The sequence below is a fragment of the Lygodium microphyllum genome, chromosome 1 (assembly GCF_053477565.2).
Source record: "Lygodium microphyllum isolate KBCC chromosome 1, Lygodium_microphyllum_v1.1.10, whole genome shotgun sequence".
Lineage (NCBI taxonomy): Eukaryota > Viridiplantae > Streptophyta > Polypodiopsida > Schizaeales > Lygodiaceae > Lygodium > Lygodium microphyllum.
Window position 1 is genome coordinate 194,332,118 of NC_141135.1, and position 19,841 is coordinate 194,351,958.

At 37.8% G+C, this 19,841-nt stretch overlaps 1 pseudogene; it reads right to left on the reverse strand.

The window, feature by feature from the left end:
- Positions 1–2,700: 2,700 nt before the first annotated feature.
- Positions 2,701–4,169, reverse strand: LOC148042118 (dihydroorotate dehydrogenase (quinone), mitochondrial pseudogene; annotated as a pseudogene).
- Positions 4,170–19,841: the final 15,672 nt, after the last annotated feature.

Sequence of the window (19,841 nt, forward strand, 5' to 3'; positions counted from 1 at the left end):
CCGGTCCTGAAGAAGAAGGTTGAAGAACCGGATCACTCCTCCTAGTCATCCTCTTTGATCCTTCAAGTTGATCATTATCTCTTTTCTGCTTCTCTTCAACAAGCGCTTCAAATCCTTGAGATTTCACCATGTACGCATAGATAGAAAAGACATCAACTTGATCATTCCATCCTGTTCCTTTTCTGATCGCATCTCTTATGGCTGAAAGTTTGGATGATGAAGCTTTTCACTTCTTCTTTGCATGCAGTGCATACTCAGGGAAGTTACTATATGTATATCATCTACCTCACATGCATTCAATGCCTATTTATAAATATCCTTATTTGTGAAATTTTCATGAATAAAACATAACTCTTTTCTATTCAATCTATAAATAACCCCTTTATATTATATCCTTCTGTATGTAAAAAATTTATAAAAATGGTATTTTAAAAATACCTTTTTTTGAACCCAGGTGATGCACATATATATTCAAGAGTAACTTACCCGAGAGTGCATAGGACCGTAAAGGAGATTTGTCCTTTGGCAACTGCTCCAACTGAAGACCCTAGGCAACAGCTTCTCTTGCCACCTCTCATATCACATAAGACGAGCGTAAAAGAGACTCCTTCAATAATTTCTTCATACCACCCTTACCAAAATTTAGTTTAATCGGCTGCTCTGTATCCCCAAAACATATCATCTTCTCCTTACAGACTACTAACTTCAACCTTTTGCCTCTTCAAAATCTTTGCAGTCCTTTCGCTCATGATCTGGACTATCACACCACATGCAATGGCGAAGATGATCATTCCTAGAAGAATTTTCAAGAGTAGAAGAAGTTAGGGATAAACTTGGAGTTGGACTAAGTGGTTGTTGCTCCATTCTGGTCATCTTAATTTGAAGTTATTTTAAGTTCTTTGAAATATCTTCCACTATATCTTCGACAGTCATTTTTGCAGATGGTCCGACAACCGCAGCAAGAATAGGCATAGGCATAGGGATAGAAGTAGGCATAGACACAGGATGAGAAATAGGAGAAGTAGTGGATGGTGCAACACGAGAAGTAGGAGAAGACATCGCCGGTGGTAACTGCATTCCGTTCTGCAAGCGAGCCTTCCATCTCCGCCTCTTTGTCAATGTAGAGACCGCATCAATAGCATCCTGCCAATACGTCTTTAATCCCATAGGCTGTGTACGGTCTTCAAGAAGCTCTCCCAACTCATCTTGAAGTGCAAGATTATCCGCCTACAAACTCCACTTTGTTCGAGTTTAGAGCTCTTTGCTCTAGACCATCCAATTGGTTGTATCACTCTTCAAACTCCCGCAACAACTCAGAAGCAACAAGTCCTTTTTTGGGCTAATAGACCCGCTCTCTGAATGTCTTCCACGTAGCAATATCATAATCCTCCAAAAAATATTCGTCTTTGAGCGCTTTCTTGAAAACATTCCAAATAGAGTCTTGCACAAATAAATCTATCACTCTAACCCACAAAGCAAGTGTAACAAGCCGTAAGAAATAGTTGCTCCACTTGGAGGGAACTCCAAAGAAGCGCATCTGGCTTTCAAAGGCTTTAAGGTAATCTGAAACATTTCAGCCGTCAAATAATTTTCACTCACTAACCACAACCTCGATCACCTTGGTCGCACCATGCGTATGCTCTTGTTTTTGATGCAACATTCGTTGTTGATCCAATTGTTGTTACTGTTGCTGCATAGATAAGTGCATCTACTGATTCTGCATCATAATGGCTAAAGAAAGAGTTTGTAATAAATTCTTCATCTCATCAATCAAAAATAAAGAAGCTATCGATGAAGAAGGTGGATTATTCGAAGAGTCTTCCATCTCGATGATCAGAAGAGACGCTTTCACATTAGGTTCACCAGATGTCGCACGAGATTGGCGCAGGGGATTTGTGAAAGTCGCTCACCCATAAGGATGCTTTGAGATGGGAGAATTCAACTTATCCAAAAGAATTTTGAATGAGAAAACAAAAATTCTTAATTAAAAAATATTTGCAAGTTACAGGTTCATAAGATTTTCGATTTTGATCACAAGAGTTTCAGAAAAGAAATCTGAGAGAGAAAAGAAGAAGGTGGGATGACAAAATTTTTATGGAGAAAATTTAAGGAGCACGAAGCTCGACTTGGAAGCTTGATGTCACATAGAATTTGTTGACGATCTTCAAAAATAAACGAGAAGCTTAATGCTCAACTCAAGCCAATCTTCATAGCAACTCGTGATGATGGTATCTTTGATGTAGGCAAGGGGCTTAAAGCTCGTCCTCAAGCCTTCTCTCCAAAATTTAATGAGGGTCTTCGAAGAAGGCGAGGGATTCACTCTCAACCTCAAGCCTTACACACACTTGATTCCATGGTGAGACTAGAAACTCTCTTATATAGATTTTCCTCCTCTTCTCTTTATATAGTGCATACCCATGGGCTTTAGGATTGGGTTTGGAAAAATCAGGGGAAATTTTGAAAAATGGAAAGGTCTGCAGCTCAATATGGCTTTTAGCTTTTCTCAATAAAGCTTTAGGCTTTTTATGCCATAAGCCTTCTTTAAAGGCTACGGAAGCTTCAATGCAATAATAGCTTTTAAAGCTATTAAGAAAAAAGTTGTCGCTTTGTTTTTCTTCATCGTACAGCATTTAGTGTTAATGTCTGGAGCAGTACCGACACCAATCTCACCACCATAATACTTAGCATCCCAATAATTCTTCAGCTCCACACCATGGCTCGCATGGTGGCCGGGGGTGGAGAAGCCAAGGAGGGGCCATATGGTGAGCGGCTACGATCCTGGAGTCGGAGCTTCGCAGCCTTGAGGGTGTCACCGTCAATGGGCTTTTTCTTGAGGGAAACACGCCGGAGCTCAGATGCGAGGACATCGGACAGGAGGAGACAGAGGACGAGGGCAGAGAGGGTGCAGGAATGGACGACGCACGCTATGGCTGCAAAAGAAGTCTGAAGCTGTACAATCCTGGTTGTATGTGAAACGCCAACTAAAGAGTTTGGTCTTAAGACTGTGGTGTTTAATATGATCAAGCCATCCAGTCGTAAGGTAAGCGAAACTACAGCAATGTCAACTGAGTCCAACTTTGACAAATCTGGAGCAATCTTCATGAGTAAAAGAGGGGGCCCTCTCTCCCCCCCATTGCATCTCATTCTGAGCTGCTTATAGCACCCTCTTAATTAGATCTTTCAATTGCTTTCTTCCTTGTAACTTCCGTAATCCCTGGGTGTTGGGGGGAAGACACATTGATAACAAAGTAATCAGCATACTGAGACAAAGTATGAACACCTTGAACATAATCAACAGCAGCATCTTCTGTGCTTTTGTTCTTCCCAAGATTCACTCCTAAGAGGCCAGGGCCACTCTTGGATAGAGATTTACTCTGGTCATTTGGAGACCATGACGATGTGGAGACCAACTCAGCAAGACGCTACTTCCCATGTTGTGATCCCAAGCACTTTGCTACCGCCATAATACCTTCACTATTAAAACCATAGGGATTGATGACAGCCCCCTGCACCAGTAATCTAAAAGCAGGAGGCTTTGGATTGCCCACCTGAGGAAGAGGTGTCTCTGATCCAACCTCAACAAAACCAAAACCAATCCCCAGCATGCCCTCCACATCTTCAGCATTTTTGTCAAAACCAGCAGTAAGGCCAATAGGATTGGAAAATGTCCTTCCCCATACCTCCACACTGAGAATCAGTGGATTAGGTCTCTTTTCCTTGGGAGCCAAACCATGAGCTACTGCCCACACAACTAGCTTATGTGCATCCTCTGCATCTAGCATTCTAAATAGCGTATTCACATACTTTGATGCTTCAAACAACCATGTTGTGCTAGTCAAGATGCATCTCCAAGTAAGGCGGAATTTGGGAGGAGGAGAAGCTCCAGCAGATTGGCTAGAAGTTGTTTCTGGTTTGGCCTGGGTAGCGAAGGAGAAGGATCACATGCCTTGCCTAGTGAAGGATGTCAGAAGCTGCAGCTGGCCCTGGTTGATGAGCCGGGCCTTTCGAGATTAGGCCATTCCAAGGCTCTCTCTCTCCTTCCCTTTCATCTCTTGCCCCTCCCCATTCCTCTTCCACCTCCATTGGGAGAGGTCAAGCCATTAATTTTTTCAAGTTATCCTCTCTAAACTAGCCCTTCTTAACAACAAGATACAATCTTGAACCTCCATGTCTCTTATGTAATGAAATTCATTAAAGGTGATCCAAGTAACCTCCTTAAGAGCTTCAGAGCCTCTGTAAAACATCTCTCTTAGAATTGATGTTGTCATCACAATACAGCTTGCATTGAGGCTATAAAACATCTCGAGTCTTCTGCTTGAGTCAGATAGCAAATTCCATGTTCCTCAATGTCTGATGATGTAAAACTTTCGACCATTGAGTCTTCAAAATGGATACCTTCATGTGAACCTGTTTTTCCATGCATTGTGCCCGAACAAAAAAATATGCTTTGAAAAAGAATTTCGTGCCCAATCATTTATGCAGTTTGCAAAATAAAATCCATGTAATGCAATCATTCAAATGATGCTTCCACACAAAAAATTATGAATGCATTGAAGAAATAGTACCTAGCCTAACTGCAATGGTGGACTCACAGCGTCACGACACTTTGACTATTGGAGATGTTAGGGATGAATATCATTTTTTTGTGCAGAATTCATGTAGTTATCCGGTGATTTTGGGGTAGCCCTGTATTTCAGAATCAAGGCTGGAAACAAAAGCCTTGGATGATGGTTCTTCATATGCTCGGGTTCTGAGTAAAGACAATACAAAGGTGGTATAGTTTCTCACTATTTGTGTATATCATCTCTGCAATCGGGATAGGCTACAGGATAATCCCATGCCACCTAATGCATGAGAGTTTAAGGGTTTTTAGACAGCACTACTATAAGTGGAGGCTATGGCAGTGCCTCTAGGAAGATAATTATGCCTCCAAGAAAGGGGAAAATTGTGTTTGTGTTTGGATTGCAGGAATGCACAGCATGTAATCTTGGTAGTTTTAAGAATATTTTAGTCATGTGCAGGGCTAAAAAGAAATATGTAGGATGGTTTGAAAAAGAGCTGAAGACATATGGTTTGATTGCTGCAAATGACGGTATTTCAGGGTTGTTTTCAGGGCTAGTTGATGTTGATACAATGGCTGAAATTTTTGCAGCAATTAATGCTGAAAAGAGGGCATAAAAAGAGGTTATTTATGTTGATGCTTTAGAGATGTATGAAGTCATTCAAGAGTTTGCTGAGCATGAATGTTATGGGCTGCAATATGGACTGCAAAACAGGGTTGACGCAAGGGTGGATACAAAGTACAAAACTATTGCAAAGAAGGTTAAGCTTGTGGCTTTGCCTTTACTACCTGAAAGTGATGGGTTGGCTGAAAAAGAGTCTCAACAACCTAGTTTACGGGATCCACATGGATTAAGACATAAATTTATAGCTGAAACTTTACAAAAGCTGAAAATTGGTGATACAAGCTTTCTTTTACTTGTAGAAAGAGCTTGTTTCTTGTAGATGTTGGCAAGGCATGGGAAAGCCTTTGCATTTTAGCAAGATGAAATTGGATATGTTGATCCGCCAACCATAGTTGCACCTATGGTGATCTTTATAGTACCTCATGTGCCATGGAATTTAAAGCATATTCATGTACCTCGGGCATATTTGCCTAAGCTGCTGGAGATTTTGAACGAGACGATGAGGATGCAGATTTTGGAGCCCTCTTCAACTCCATATTCGAATCGGTGGTTTATTTTTCCAAAGAAGAATGGTTCTTTGAGGTTTATACATGATTTACAACCAATTAATAAGGTCACCATAAGGAATGTTGGATCATGCCCTATAGTGGATGAATTTGCAGAAGCATTTGCAAGCAAGGAAATTTACTCTATGGGAGATTTATATTTAGGATATGATCAGTTCTAGCTTGCATTAGAAAGCCGGGATATCACCACCATGAAGACATTGCTTGGATTGGTTAGGATGTGTACACGTCCATAGGGAGCAATCAATTCAATGGTGCATATAATTAATGTTGTGCATAAATTTTTAAGGAAGTATATCCCTCAGTTGACCTTACCCTTTCTTCATGATGTGCCGATACAAGGGTATAATATCCATGAGAAGAATGAAGAGCTGAATGAGCGGGGATGTAGAAGGTTTGTGTGGTTGTTCATATTGTTGATTGTGACAGGATTTCGAGCCATCTTGAAGAAGTGCATTTGACTTTGTTAGGATAAAATTTTATTTTTGGAGTGGAGAAAGTATTAGTTGTTGGGCACGTGTGTGGACCATATGGAAGAAAGCTCTCACTAAACAATAAAGGTTGATGCCATAAGCAGGATGTGGGAGACATGTTCAAATGTATCCGAGGTAAGAAGATTTTTTGGTGCATGTGTCTTTTACTTCATATGGATTCCACATTTTGCTCATGTGGCTGAAATTTTATATCAACTCTTGAGAAAAGAGCAAAAGTTTTGGTGGGGTAAACAACATATGAAGACACTTCAGAAGTTAAAGGGCTTATTGATTTTAGCCCCAATACTAAAGAGAGTAAATTATGAGAATGGGTAGCTTATTATTCTCAGCATGGATACAAGCCCAATTGGCATTGGTTGGGCAATGGGTTAGGATGATGTTGATAGGAATAGGTATGCCATTCGGTTTGGAGCAAAGGTCCTCAATGAACGGCAACAATGGTGTTCTCAAGTCAAAAGAGAGCTTTGGGATGTAGTGACAGCCCTTAAGTGTGATAGGGAGTATTTTATGGGAGCTCATGTAGTGGTAGAGATTGATTATCTACCTCTATTGGACATGATAGTAAATTACTCAACTCTTGATACTACCATGTTACGGTGGATTGCACATATAAGGTCACTTAACCCTGATTTTCAACATATTGTACGTAGAGAAAACCCCTTGGCTGACATGCTTTCAGGAGCAAGGTTTGAAGATAGAGGAGCTGATGGAATTAGATCAAGAGGACAATGTGATAGGTGTTGAAAACAACTTTATGACAGCAGGGAATGACTATGCACCTATTGTTACTACAAGTACAACTATTGTAACAGGCATTTCAGCAGCAATAAGAAAAGAGCTTATATCTATGGAGAAGAGATGGACAGTAGAGAGAAAGCATCATCAATGTTATGCTTCAGTGAGAACACAATTTTTGGAAGAGTTGTATGAGGATGATTGGCTGAAAATAGGCCAATATCTTAGCCTCATAAGAAAGAAGGATGAGTGGTCTGAAGCTGAATTCAAAATGATTAAAAGAAAAGCTTATGGGTTTTTCTTGAAAAAGGATATTTATGAAAGCATGCAAAGAAAAAGAGAGAAGTTCTAGTACATGTATTGGGAGATAAGGCTTCTCAACAATGGGTGATGAAGGAGTTTTATGAAATCTTATGGGCTGGACATAGAGGAGTTTAGGGCACATTTGCCAAGATCAAAGAGAAGTTGGTGCATAGATCGGATGCTGTATGCTCGCGTAGTGAGCGCCAAAAGGTCCCCAAGAACAAAAGAACTCTACTTTTTGCACAAAACTGAAGGTAGAAAGCATGCACGACATGAACAAGAGACCAATTGGGTGCAATCTCCCCCCATGCCTTGTGTGAGTGCTCCACAAAGCATGTATTTTATGTTTTAATCATCTTTAAGCTCAAATAATAGTCCAAATTACAAAATAGCATGCTTTTTGCTTTTGAGTTTGCTTTATCACAAAATAGAAATAAAGCTAATGGACGGACGCCCAAAGAGTCAGGTATACCCAATACAATGTCCAAATACAAATATCATAATCGTACGCCCATGCGCATACAAAATAATAAATAAATATCCAACGCCTTAATAAATAGGTGCGACAACTAAGGTATGCTCCCATCAAAATATAAGTGATAACTCGAATACACACTATCCTCCAATGCTTTCCTCCACCACTGCTGCTATCTCTACACATCTGAAGCATTCACAATCGTTAGTAAAATAATACAATTAAACCGACAAAAGTGAATACTAGCAGTCTTGAGCTACATAAATAAATCAACTGATTAGAAATCAATCCTAACCTAAATTTATCACGAGTTTGCACTCTAAATTGATAAACATTTATTAATTTAATATGTATTTTACGGAATCACCCGCTATGGAATCACCCATGTACACACTAAATTAATGAAACGCCCGAAAAGGATAGGCGTCCCCATCAACTTCTCCCACAAAGAATCCACTTTGTGTATGAGCCCCGGTCAACAAAGTTTACAAAATCCACTGTAAAACCTCACGGAATCCACCGTGGCATGGAATCCACCGTGAAATATGCCTCTTGGTATCATACCCCCGAGGTGGGATAGCAATTGTCCTCAATTGCTATTAGCTCAATGTGGAGCTAACAGAGTGGGGAAAGCATTTAAGTCTCTAGCATGCATCCATTGGGCCTCTTCAACAGGATGGTTTTTAAACTTGACCAAATATCTAGAATATCTACAACCAGTTCTAGTGGTCATAAAGTCAGTATCTATGATAGCTTCAAGCTCAAGGATTTCAGTCTCTTCATCTAACAAAGGTGGATTTTCATAAATAGGTTGTACAGGTAATTGGCCTCTAAAGGGTCGTAATAAACTAATGTGAAAGGTATTGTGAATTTTCCAGTGTGGTGGTAGTTCTAACTTGAATGCATTTTCATTGATTTTGTGAATGATCTTAAATAGTCCATAGAATCTAGGTGCTAATTTGACAACTGGGTGTTTAACCAAACATAGTTATCAACTTTGAAATTCATGGCCTGTCTTTTCTTATTGGCTTGTTTTGTATATGATTGTTGAGCTTTGGCAATCATGTCTTTAACCTCATCAAAAATAGTAGCGTGCATGTTAGCAATATCATTAGCACTATGAATTCTATTTGATAAAGATGCAACAGGTGTAGACAATCTATAACCATAAATTACTTCAAACGGTGATTTCTTTGTAGCTGTGTGTGGTGTATTGTTATATGCAAACTACAGTAAATGCAAATGTGTGTCCCATGTTTGTGGTTTAGAAATAGTGTAAGCACGTAAAAGATCTAAAATAGTACTGTTAGTGGCTCCTGTTTGTCCATTAGTTTCATGATGAAATGCAAATGAGAAATCAATCTTTGTTCCTAGGTTAGCAAACAAAGTAATCCAAAAGTTATTATAAAATCTAGAATCACGGTCAAAAATAATAACTTTTGGTAATTCATGATTAGTGAAAACAATTTTCAAAACCAATTGTGCTACCTGAGATGCTGTTAAAGTTTTCTTGCATGGAATGAAATATGCTTGTTTACTAAACTTGTCTACTACAGTCCAAATCATATCATGGTTAGCTTTAGTGTTAGGTAAACCAGTGATAAAGTCCATAGAAATCTGTTCCCATGGTCTTGATGGAATAGATAAAGGCATAAATAAACCATACTGTTTACCATGATGTCTCTTAACTCTTTGACAAACCAAACATTCAAAAACAAAGTTAGATACATAAGTGTCCATATGTGGCCAATAAAAATCTTCAGTCAATGTACGCAAAGTAGATATAATACCTCTATGACCTTAATATGGAGGACAATGAATCTCATTCAAAACAAAAGATCTAAATGGAATTGTAACACATAATCTCTTTTCATAAAATATGAATCCATCATTATAAGACAGTGAATCAATAGAAATCCAGTTATTTCCAACTAATTTATTCCAATCAATATGAAAAGTAATGTCTTGATGATAAGTATCTTTCATAGGGGTTAGAGAATCAAATGATATGACATAGATATTATGAATGGTAGGTTTTCAACTTAAAGCATCAGCTACTACATTTTCTTTACCTGGTTGATATTGAATAAGGGGATGAAAACTCTGAATAAAAGCTACCCATTTGATATGTCGGTCAGATATTTGGGGTTGACTAAGGAGATGTCTAATACTTTGTTGGTCAGTCTTAATCATAAACTCAGAACCCATTAAATAATGTTTCCATTATCTTAAAGCTTGTACCACAGCTAACAATTCTTTATCATATGTGGAATATTTAAGTTCGGATGGTTTTAGTTTACAACTAGAATAGGCTATGGGATGATTATCTTGCATAAGTACGGCTCCTATTCCAGATCGACTAGCATCAGTAACTACTAAAAAGAATGGTCTATTGAAATCAAGTAGTTGTAATACATGAGCATGGGTTAATGCATGTTTCAATAAATCAAAAGATTTCTGTTGATTATCAGACCAATGATAAACAATATCTTTCTTTAAAAGTTTAGTCAAAGGCAAGTAATAAAAAATTTCACACAAACGTCTTGTAAAAACTAGCAAGACCTAGAAAAGAACGTAACTCATGCACATTTTTGGGTATAGGCCAGTTCAATATTGCTTCTATCTTCTTAGGGTCAACCTTAATACCTTCTAATGACATAATATGACCTAGGTATTCAATTTCTGTTTGAAAGAACTCACTCTTTTCCAGATTAGCATACAATTGATTATCTTTCAACAACTTGAAAACCAAAGACAGATGTTCATAATGTTCTTTCTCATTTTTACTGAATACCAAGATATCATCAAAGAATACTATAACACAATGTTGATATTTCAAAAATATGCGATTCATCATTCTACTAAATGTAGCAGGTGTGTTAGTCAATCCAAAAGGTTTCACTAGAAATTCATAATGACCAAATTGTGTTCTAAATGCAGTCTTAAATATATCAGATTTATTTAATCTCACCTGATGATAACCAGATTTAAGATCTATTTTACTAAATATGGTAGAACCTTGTAGTTTATCCATAAGATCATCTACCCTATGAATTGGATATCTATTCTTTACAGTATTCTTATTTAGGGCACGATAATCAATGCACAAGCGATAGGTATTATTCTTCTTCTTTACCAACAAAACAGGTGCGCCAAATGGAGAACTACTAGGTCTAATTAATCCTCTGTTTAATAATTCCTCAACTTGATTTTGAATTTCTTTTTGTTCTATCTGGTTATGCCTATATGGTGCTTTACAAGGTGGTTGTGTACCAGGAATCAAATCTATTTTGTGGTCTTCAGGACGTGAAGGAGGTAGTCCAGGTGGTAAATCTTTAGCAAAACAATCTTTAAATTATGCAAGGAATTATTTATGCCTAGGGTGCATATGTTTTTCTTTAGCTTGAAGTTCATTCACCCAAATTAGATAAGATTTACTACTTTTGCGTAATGCACGTTTAGTTTGAGTATGAGTAAGCAGTGGAAAATTATTGGATGCATGTATACCATACAATGTAATGTTTTTTCCTTGAAAATGAATTTTAATTGAATGCGTGGAATAATCTATGTCAGGATTATGCTGATGACGCCAAGGCATACTTAGGATAATATCACTGGACTGTAATGGTACAACTAGAAAATTCATTCTTTCAGTGTATTCACCAATTTTAATTTCTAAATCATGCACCTCTTGTGTTCCATTATACCTTGTGCCTAAGAATGCTGCTTTAATGCAATAATGCGTAGGAACAATTTGTAATTTCAAATCTTTCACTAACTTTGCAGAAATAAAATCATGTGTACTACCATCATCATGCAAAATAATCTTTTATTTTCCATGCACTAAACATTTCATTGTCAACAAAGTATGTGGAGTTGGCATACCTGGTAAAGTATCCGAAGGAGTAGCAATGTCGTCCTCATCTTCCGTAAAGTCAGGCATTTCCTCATGTTCTTCATCTTCCATTGCTCCAAGATAGCTGATATGGACAGGTGGCTTCTTCGATTGGCAATTGACTGCTAGATGTCCAGGTTGATGGCATTTGTAACACACTATAGGTTTGGCTTTAGATACATTGTTTGCAATGGCAGGAAGTCTAGGAGTATTAGGATTTGGCTGTGAGGATGGCTTAGGGTTTTGATTGGTATTTGATGGCAAAGTTGGTGGTTTTGTCCAAGACTTACGGAAAGATGATGAAGAAAATTGACCTTGATTGAATCTTCTAAAATTTGAATTGAATTGCTTAGAACCATAGTTACCATTTGCTTGAAATTGTTGTGGACGTTTGTCTCTTCCTCGAAGCTTGTCTTCAGTATCATGAGCTAAGGAAATTGCATCTTCAAGAGTTGCAGGCTTGAACATATTGATTTCAGCGTAGTAATGCCCAAGTAATCCAGACATATACTTGCGCTTATGAGTCACTTCAGGTACGTCTTCAAGCATGCGTAGTTGGAGTAAGGCATTCCAAAAGCGTTCGGTGTACTGGAAAATAGGCTCACGATCTCTTTACTGAAGAAGGTCCCATTGCTTTATGGCTTTTTCATGGAATTGTGGAGGAAGGAAATTCTGCATAAACTTCTTCTTGAAACTCTCCCAGGTAGTGGGACAATCTATGCTCTTACGAACCACGGTCCACCAAAGAGATGCTCTATCCACTAAATGATTAGTGACACACTTGATTTTATCTTTTTCAGCGTATGTCTCTTCATGAAAGTAATCATCAAACTGACTAATGAATGCAAGAACAGTCTTTCCATCTCGACTTCCATTGAAAGTACGGAATTTGAAATTTCTTTTACTTATCTTTGTTTCTTTGAGGATGGATTGAGCTTCGAGAGTTGCATCGATGGTTTGTCGAATAAGATCTTCAGGTTGTGGTCCATCTTTGTCAGTAGTCGATCGTTGTAAATTGGCCAATTGAACTTGCAAGCATCATAATTAAATCCAATTTTTGTTCCATGGTAGGTCCAGGAAGATCGCCTTCAGCCATTAAATCATCCATATTTTGTTCCGTCATCCTGTAAAAATTCAAAAGACCTCACACTCTCAAAATCCAATTAGCGGGATGAGCGTAGCTCAAAGTCGAGTGTACAAGGCTTATAGATTTTTGTTTGGCTTCCACGGTCTTCGACTTTTGCGGTTGCGGGATTTGAAATCTTCGTAAAATCTGTGTATGACCTTTTGCGTGTGCGAAAACTGGTTCAGCAAATCTGCGTATACGAACAGAGTCTTCTAGGAAACAACTTTGCAGTTCAGTGCTTCTGCGCAGGAACAGTCCTGATGGGAGTTTTTGGCATTAGTCAGCTCTGACTTCTGGGAACTTGTTGGGCCTTCGTGACTTGCAGAGTAGCAGTACTTAATGTGCTTGATCAACTTTGAAGATTTGTGTAACTTGAAACTTGATTAACTAAGCTTATAGCTTAGTCTGATTGCAAACGACAAATTTTAGGGGGGGGCGTTTTTCAGCGCCGTAAAATTCGGGATGCTGCCGCCGATTTGTTGAAATTCGATTTAAGTAAGCTTTTAAAGATTACTAATAAAGCTTTCTAAGCTTTGACTTAAGCTTTTGAACTTGTAGTTATGGATGAAGAGCTTACTGTTTACTGTTACAAAATGACTTGACGAAGGAGTTGTTGACGTGGTCCTCCGCCTCCTGAGGCCGGTCCTTTGCGATCAGAGGCTGTAGACAAAGGTTCTTGACCGCCAGGAATCCACTCGTATCGACCATTTGCGATGAGACTGACTGTAGATCTCGATCATTCCAGGAGCTCCGCCTTCGCGCAAGATGGGTAGCGATTGGAAGCTCTCGATCTCAGCTTCGCTTTGATACCATTGGTGCACAGATCGGATGCTATATGCTCGCGTAGTGAGCGCCGAAAGGTCCCCAATAACAAAAGAACTCTACTTTTTGCACAAAACTCAAGGTAGAAAGCATGCACGACATGAACAAGAGACCAATTGGGTGCAATCTCCCCCCATGCCTTGTGTGAGCACTCCACAAAGCATGTATTTTATGTATTAATCATCTTCAAGCTCAAATAATAGCCCAAATTACAAAATAGCACGCTTTTGGCTTTTGAGTTTTCTTTATCACAAAATAGAAATAAAGCTAATGGACGAACGCCCAAAGAGTCAGGCATACCCAATACAATGTCCAAATACAAATATCATAATCGTGCGCCCATGCGCACAAAAAATAATAAATAAATATCCAACGCCTTAATAAATAGGCGCAAAAAAATATAGGCACCATGCCTAAGGTATGCACCCATCAAAATATAAGTGATAACTCGAATACACGCTATCCTCCAATGCTTTCCTCTGCCATTGTTGCTATCTCTACACATCAACTGAAGCATTCACAATCGTTAGTAAAATAATACAATTAAACCGACAAAAGTGAATACCTAGCACTCTTCAGCTATATAAATAAATCAACTGGTTAGAAATCAATCCTAACCTTAATTTATCACGAGTATGCACGCTAAACTCATAACCGTTTATTAATTTAATATGTATTTTGCGGAATAACCCGCTATGGAATCACCCATGTACACACTAAATTAATGAAACGCCCGAAAAGGATAGGCGTCCCCATCAACTTCTCACACAAAGAATCCACTTTGTGTATGAGCCCCGGTCAACAAAGTTTACGGAATTCACCATAAAACCTCACGGAATCCACCGTGGTATGGAATCCACCATGAAATATGCCTCATGGCATCAGAAGTATTGGTGAAAAAACATATATAAAGATGTGGAGCATTATGTGGAATCATGCAATGTCTGTCAAATGGATTCCATGGTAAAATATAGAGATGGGTTGCAGCCGACCTATCCATTGTCTATGCATTACAAATGGGTAGTTGATTTGGTTACCATGCCTACATGTTTATGGAATATGAGATATCTTGTGCTTGTACGAGAAGACTTGACAAATAAAGTGGAAGATCAAGCTCTTAGTACAAAGACTACTCAAGAAGTTTGTAGGTTCTTATTTGAAGAAGTCTTTTGTAGCTATGGTTGTGTTGGTAAAGTGGTTGCAGATAGAGGAGAATTGGATGGGAATGAGGCTCGTAACTTCTTTTCACGATTGGGTATCAAGCTGGCTTTAACTTCATCCTAGAATCCTAAAGCAAATGGCAAAAGTGAAAGAGGTCATCAGCCTATCATTAAGGCATTAACAAAGTCATGCAAGGGCAAGATGAAAGAGTGGCCAAGAATGTTACCCTTTGCTTTGTGGGCTGATAGGACCACTCATAGTGCAGTTACAGGGTATATGCATGTTGAATTAATGTATGGACAACAACCAACCATGCCTATTGAAGAGACTACTGCTACTTGGAGTGTTTTACCATGGGAAGAGGAAGCTATTGTTTTATGCACGTTTTTGGTTTACAAGAGATTGATCTTCTGAAGATGCAGAAATAAATTGACTAGCTTCACCTCTATGAGTATTCTTCTACATCTTCTATTTCTTTAAACCCCTTCTCTTCCGTCTACTCCTCTCCCTGAATCTCCCTTCACCCTATTATCTCTTACCCCCATGGTAGACTTTTGATCCCAAACGCTCTGACAACGCATTGAGAATATCTCCTTTTCGACTTCCATAGTCTCTACTTCAACCTCTACTCCCTCCTTATCTCTATGGCCTCCTTGACTCCTTGTTCTTCTTGTGTGTAATTGACAAGTATGTACTTAAAATGTTTGCTCATACATACCAAATATGCTTACTCTTGTAACAATCTCTGGAAAACTATCACAGATTCAAAAGAAAGGAATGTTAGTTTAGTGCTATTTTACAATGCACTCTCTTTTGAGTGAAACAATATCTTAAAATTAAATAGCTTTTACATTACCTTGATAAAAAATTTCATCATCAAGATAAATGAACGTGATCAATCTTCTCGCATTTATAATCATCCTCCAACCATAAGAATGACTATCATCTTGATGAGGGCTCTACAAATAACAACACAAAGCAAAATTAAACAACTTATTTGTGGAAGTTTATGGAATCAAGTATCTCGATATATTCGATAAAAAGCTTAACATAATTGGTCTATACTCCCTTTGTGTAAGTAGATCATTAGGCATACGAGGTTTTTTTTGTAGAATTTCAATTAATCTTTTTACAACTCTATATGAAAAATAAATAAAAATTAGAGTACTTATAATAGATAAAAGTTTAAATTATCAGATAGCCTTGGAAAAATTCAACTCATATCTTAGCATTTTCATGTACTCCTTTCAAAGATTTGGTTTAAAAACAGTGCTTATCTACCCACAGTTTATGGCAATCAAGCTCTAATGAGATCTAGAAATAATAATAGGTGAGTAATTTAGTATGATAAACACTTTTGAAAGTAGAAGAAATACCAAAAAACTTACTTTTCATGATGTGGAATCATAAGAAGCTCCAAGGTATCAAAATCAATTATATTGAGCTAATGGTCAAATACATTTGTTTCAAGCTCACTTAACCTCATGTAGTGGGAGATTAAGGGATCATGAATGTCAACCTTTTCTTGTATATCAAAAGGGAGTTCATGCATCATACACCTAGTAAAAGCAATACAATAGTGAGTATATGGAAAAAAACTTATTGATAGAAAAATATCATTTTTATGAACAAACAAATTTAGATATATTATACCTCAATCCAACAAGAAGAATGGAGTCATTTAAAGGATATGTACACATTTTGAGTCCAAAAAAATAATATCATTACTCTGACCTATGTCACCAAGCAAGAAGTAATATACACTAAACATGCTGAATTGACCCTATCAAGCATGTCAAAAAGCTCATCCTCTAGTAGTCCTACTTAATCTACTTCTTTTTTTTCTGCTTTCTTCCTCTTATGCTCCCTCAATTTCTCTGCTTGTTTCTTTCTCTCTAACCTTTTTCTCCTTCTCATGTTGTCTTGTATCTCTCTCATGTGTGACATCCTCTAGTTTAGGACCTGTGTCCTCCTCCTTCGTCCAGTGTGTGGTAGCACATTAAGAATATTAGATGTCTTTTCGTCTGTGTATGAGAGGAACTCGCTCCAAAACCTTGGAGAATCTATATCTCAATTTTCATAAGACAATCATATCCTTATCCATAAGTGTCACTCTATATGCATAGGTAGCACAAATATATGCATCTTGGAAAAATTCAATCAAGAAGTCCTTTGTAGTCTCTTGAATACAAATAAGAGCACTCCTTGTCCACCTAAAGCTATCAAGACTATGCTTATCACATCTCTCTGACCACTCTCTAGAATTGCAACTTTGGAACTACATTATTAAGAGCTTTCATTGCCTTTCTAATTTCCCTAAGACATCTTATACCTTGTGAAAATCTCCTTTTATGCTTCTTTGGTGGCTTGGATGATTTAAAGGACTCACGAATCTTCTTAGTAATTTTCCTAGGATCAACCTTTTGCTTCCTTGTAGTAGCCTTAGTTCTAGCCATACCTCAACAAAACAAATTGCAACAACATGAAAAAAAAACTAGTTATCAATCAACAACTTCACACAAAATGTATGAAACACAAAAAAGTCCAAGGGAAACAAAGAACCATATAACTAAATTCGTGTTTTATATGATAAGGCCCAAAGTAAGCTCCAAAAGATAGAATTTTTTTTTGAATTTTATAGGAAACTTAGAAACTATTTCTTTTACTTCAACAATACTTAAAAGTATCATGTGATTACAAACATTTTAATGTATCTACTAATCTCGTTGACCAATCAAAAAATTTCAAAGTATCCCTAGAACAGGTTCCAATGCCAAAAAAAACAATGGCCTCCTTGACCTTAAAATTGAAAGCATGAAAGACGAGCCTTAATTTTTCAACCTCTCCCTTGAGCCATCACAAGATGTAGCCATATGTGTTTCATAAATAACACAATGATCATGTGCATTGGGTGGAGTTAAGTCATGTTAATATGTCAGTGGTTGGTTGAGTGAGTAAATGATTTTGTTATTGCTAAAGAATGACTCATGTGTATTTCATGTTGATGTGATACAAACTATTATAAGTTTTCAAAGGTATGAAGAGGTATTGCATAGATAAATATTATATTAATGGGTACGAAGATCCAAATCCTAAAATTTGAAAAGAGATCTTTTCCAAAATGAACTTAACCTTTGAGAATATTCAACTAAACTTGAATAAAGAAGCATATTCAAAAAGACATGCAAATAAAAATGCTACTATGATAACAAATCATGCCTACAAGAGTAAAAAACTAAACACAAAATGTATGAAATGCAAAAATAGAAAGGTAAATCAATGATCCCCATCACTGAATTCACATTTCACATGAAAAAGCCCAAGCTATGCACTAGTGGTCCATATTGCGATTAGTTTTCCATCAAGGATGGTGACCCCTAGAAGAATGTATGAAACACAAAAGGATATAGTGAAAACAATGAACCCAACCACCAAATTTGTGTTTGACAGGATGGATTCCAAACTATGCGACTGTCTTTTCCATCAAAGATAGTGAGCCGAAAGTGATGCCAGGAGGCATATTCCACGATGGATTCCGTGAGGTTTTGCAGTGGATTCCATAAAATTTTATTACCGGGGCTCATACACAAGGTGGATTCTTTGTGCAAAAAGTCGATGGGGACGCCTATCCTTTTCGGGCGTTTTGTTAATTTAATGTGTAAGTGGGTGACTCCATAGCGAGTGATTCCGCAAAATACATATTTAAATTAATAAACGTTTATGAGTTTTGAGTGCGCACTTGTAATAAATTAAGGTTAGGATTGATTTCTAACCAATTTATTTTTGTAGCTGAAGACTACTAGGTATTCACTTTTGTCGGTTTAATTGTATTATTTTTCTAATAATTGTGAATGCTTCAATCGATGTGTAGAGCAAGCAACGGTGGCAGTGGGAAGCATTAGAGGATAGCATGTATTCAAATTATCATCAATTTTTGATGGGCGTGTATCTTAGGCATGGCGTCTATATTTTGTCGCGCTTATTTATTAAAGCACTTGATATTTATTTATTATTTTTGTATGCGCATGGGCGCACGATTGAAATATTTGTATTGAACATTGTATTTAGGTACCGCCTGACTTCTTGGGTGCCCAATAGCTTTAATTTTTGAGTAGCACAAAAGCAAACACAAAAGCTAAAGCGTGCTATTTTGTAAATTGGGCTATTTCTTGAGCTTGAAGATGAATAATATATTAAATACATTTTTTGTGGAGTGCTCACACAAGGCACGGGGGGAGATTGCACCCAATTGGTCTCTTGTTCATGTCGTGCAAGCTTTCTTCATTGGTTTTTGTGTAAAAAGTAGAGTTTTTTTGTTCTTGGGGACCTTCTGACACTCACTACGCGCACATACGGCGACCGATCTATGCACCAATGGTATCAGAGCGAAGCTAAGATCGAGAGCTTCCAATCACTTACGATCTCGCGTGAAGGCGGAGCTCCTGAAACGATCGAGCTCTACAGTCAGTTTCATGGCAAACGGTCGATACCAGCGTGTTCGTGGCAGTCAAGAACCCCCTTCTGTACCCTCTGATCGCAAAGGACCTCTCTCGATAGGCGAAGGACCCGCGGTAAAGCTTCTTCATCAAGTCATTTATTATAGATAAGAATTTCAGCCATAGCTTTCAAGCTTAAGTAATAAGCTTATAAGCTTAAAAAAGAAGCTTATAAAAAAAGCTTCACTAGTCGTTTTATTCCGCCTACGGCAGGAGTATGTACTGGCTGTCGTCGATTCCGCCAAAAACGTCTTGAGATCCACAAAGATCAAGCTAAGTCACTAAAGGTTTAAACTCCAAGCTCTCTTAATTCCTCAAGTCACTAAAGTCACAAAATTCATCTTCAACGATTACCATAGTGGCAGTTCGTACTCAGAAGCACACGAATCAGTCTACTACTCCCAAGAAGTCCCTGTTCACACTTGCAGTCTTGCTGAACTAGTTTTAGCAAAAGCAGAAGTTTACACGCAGACTATACGCAGTCTATATGCAAAATTACTTTCTTGGAAGACGGTTTTGACATTGAATTTCGCAATCGTAAAGGAGACATACTACAAAAGCTAAACAATATATATACAAGCC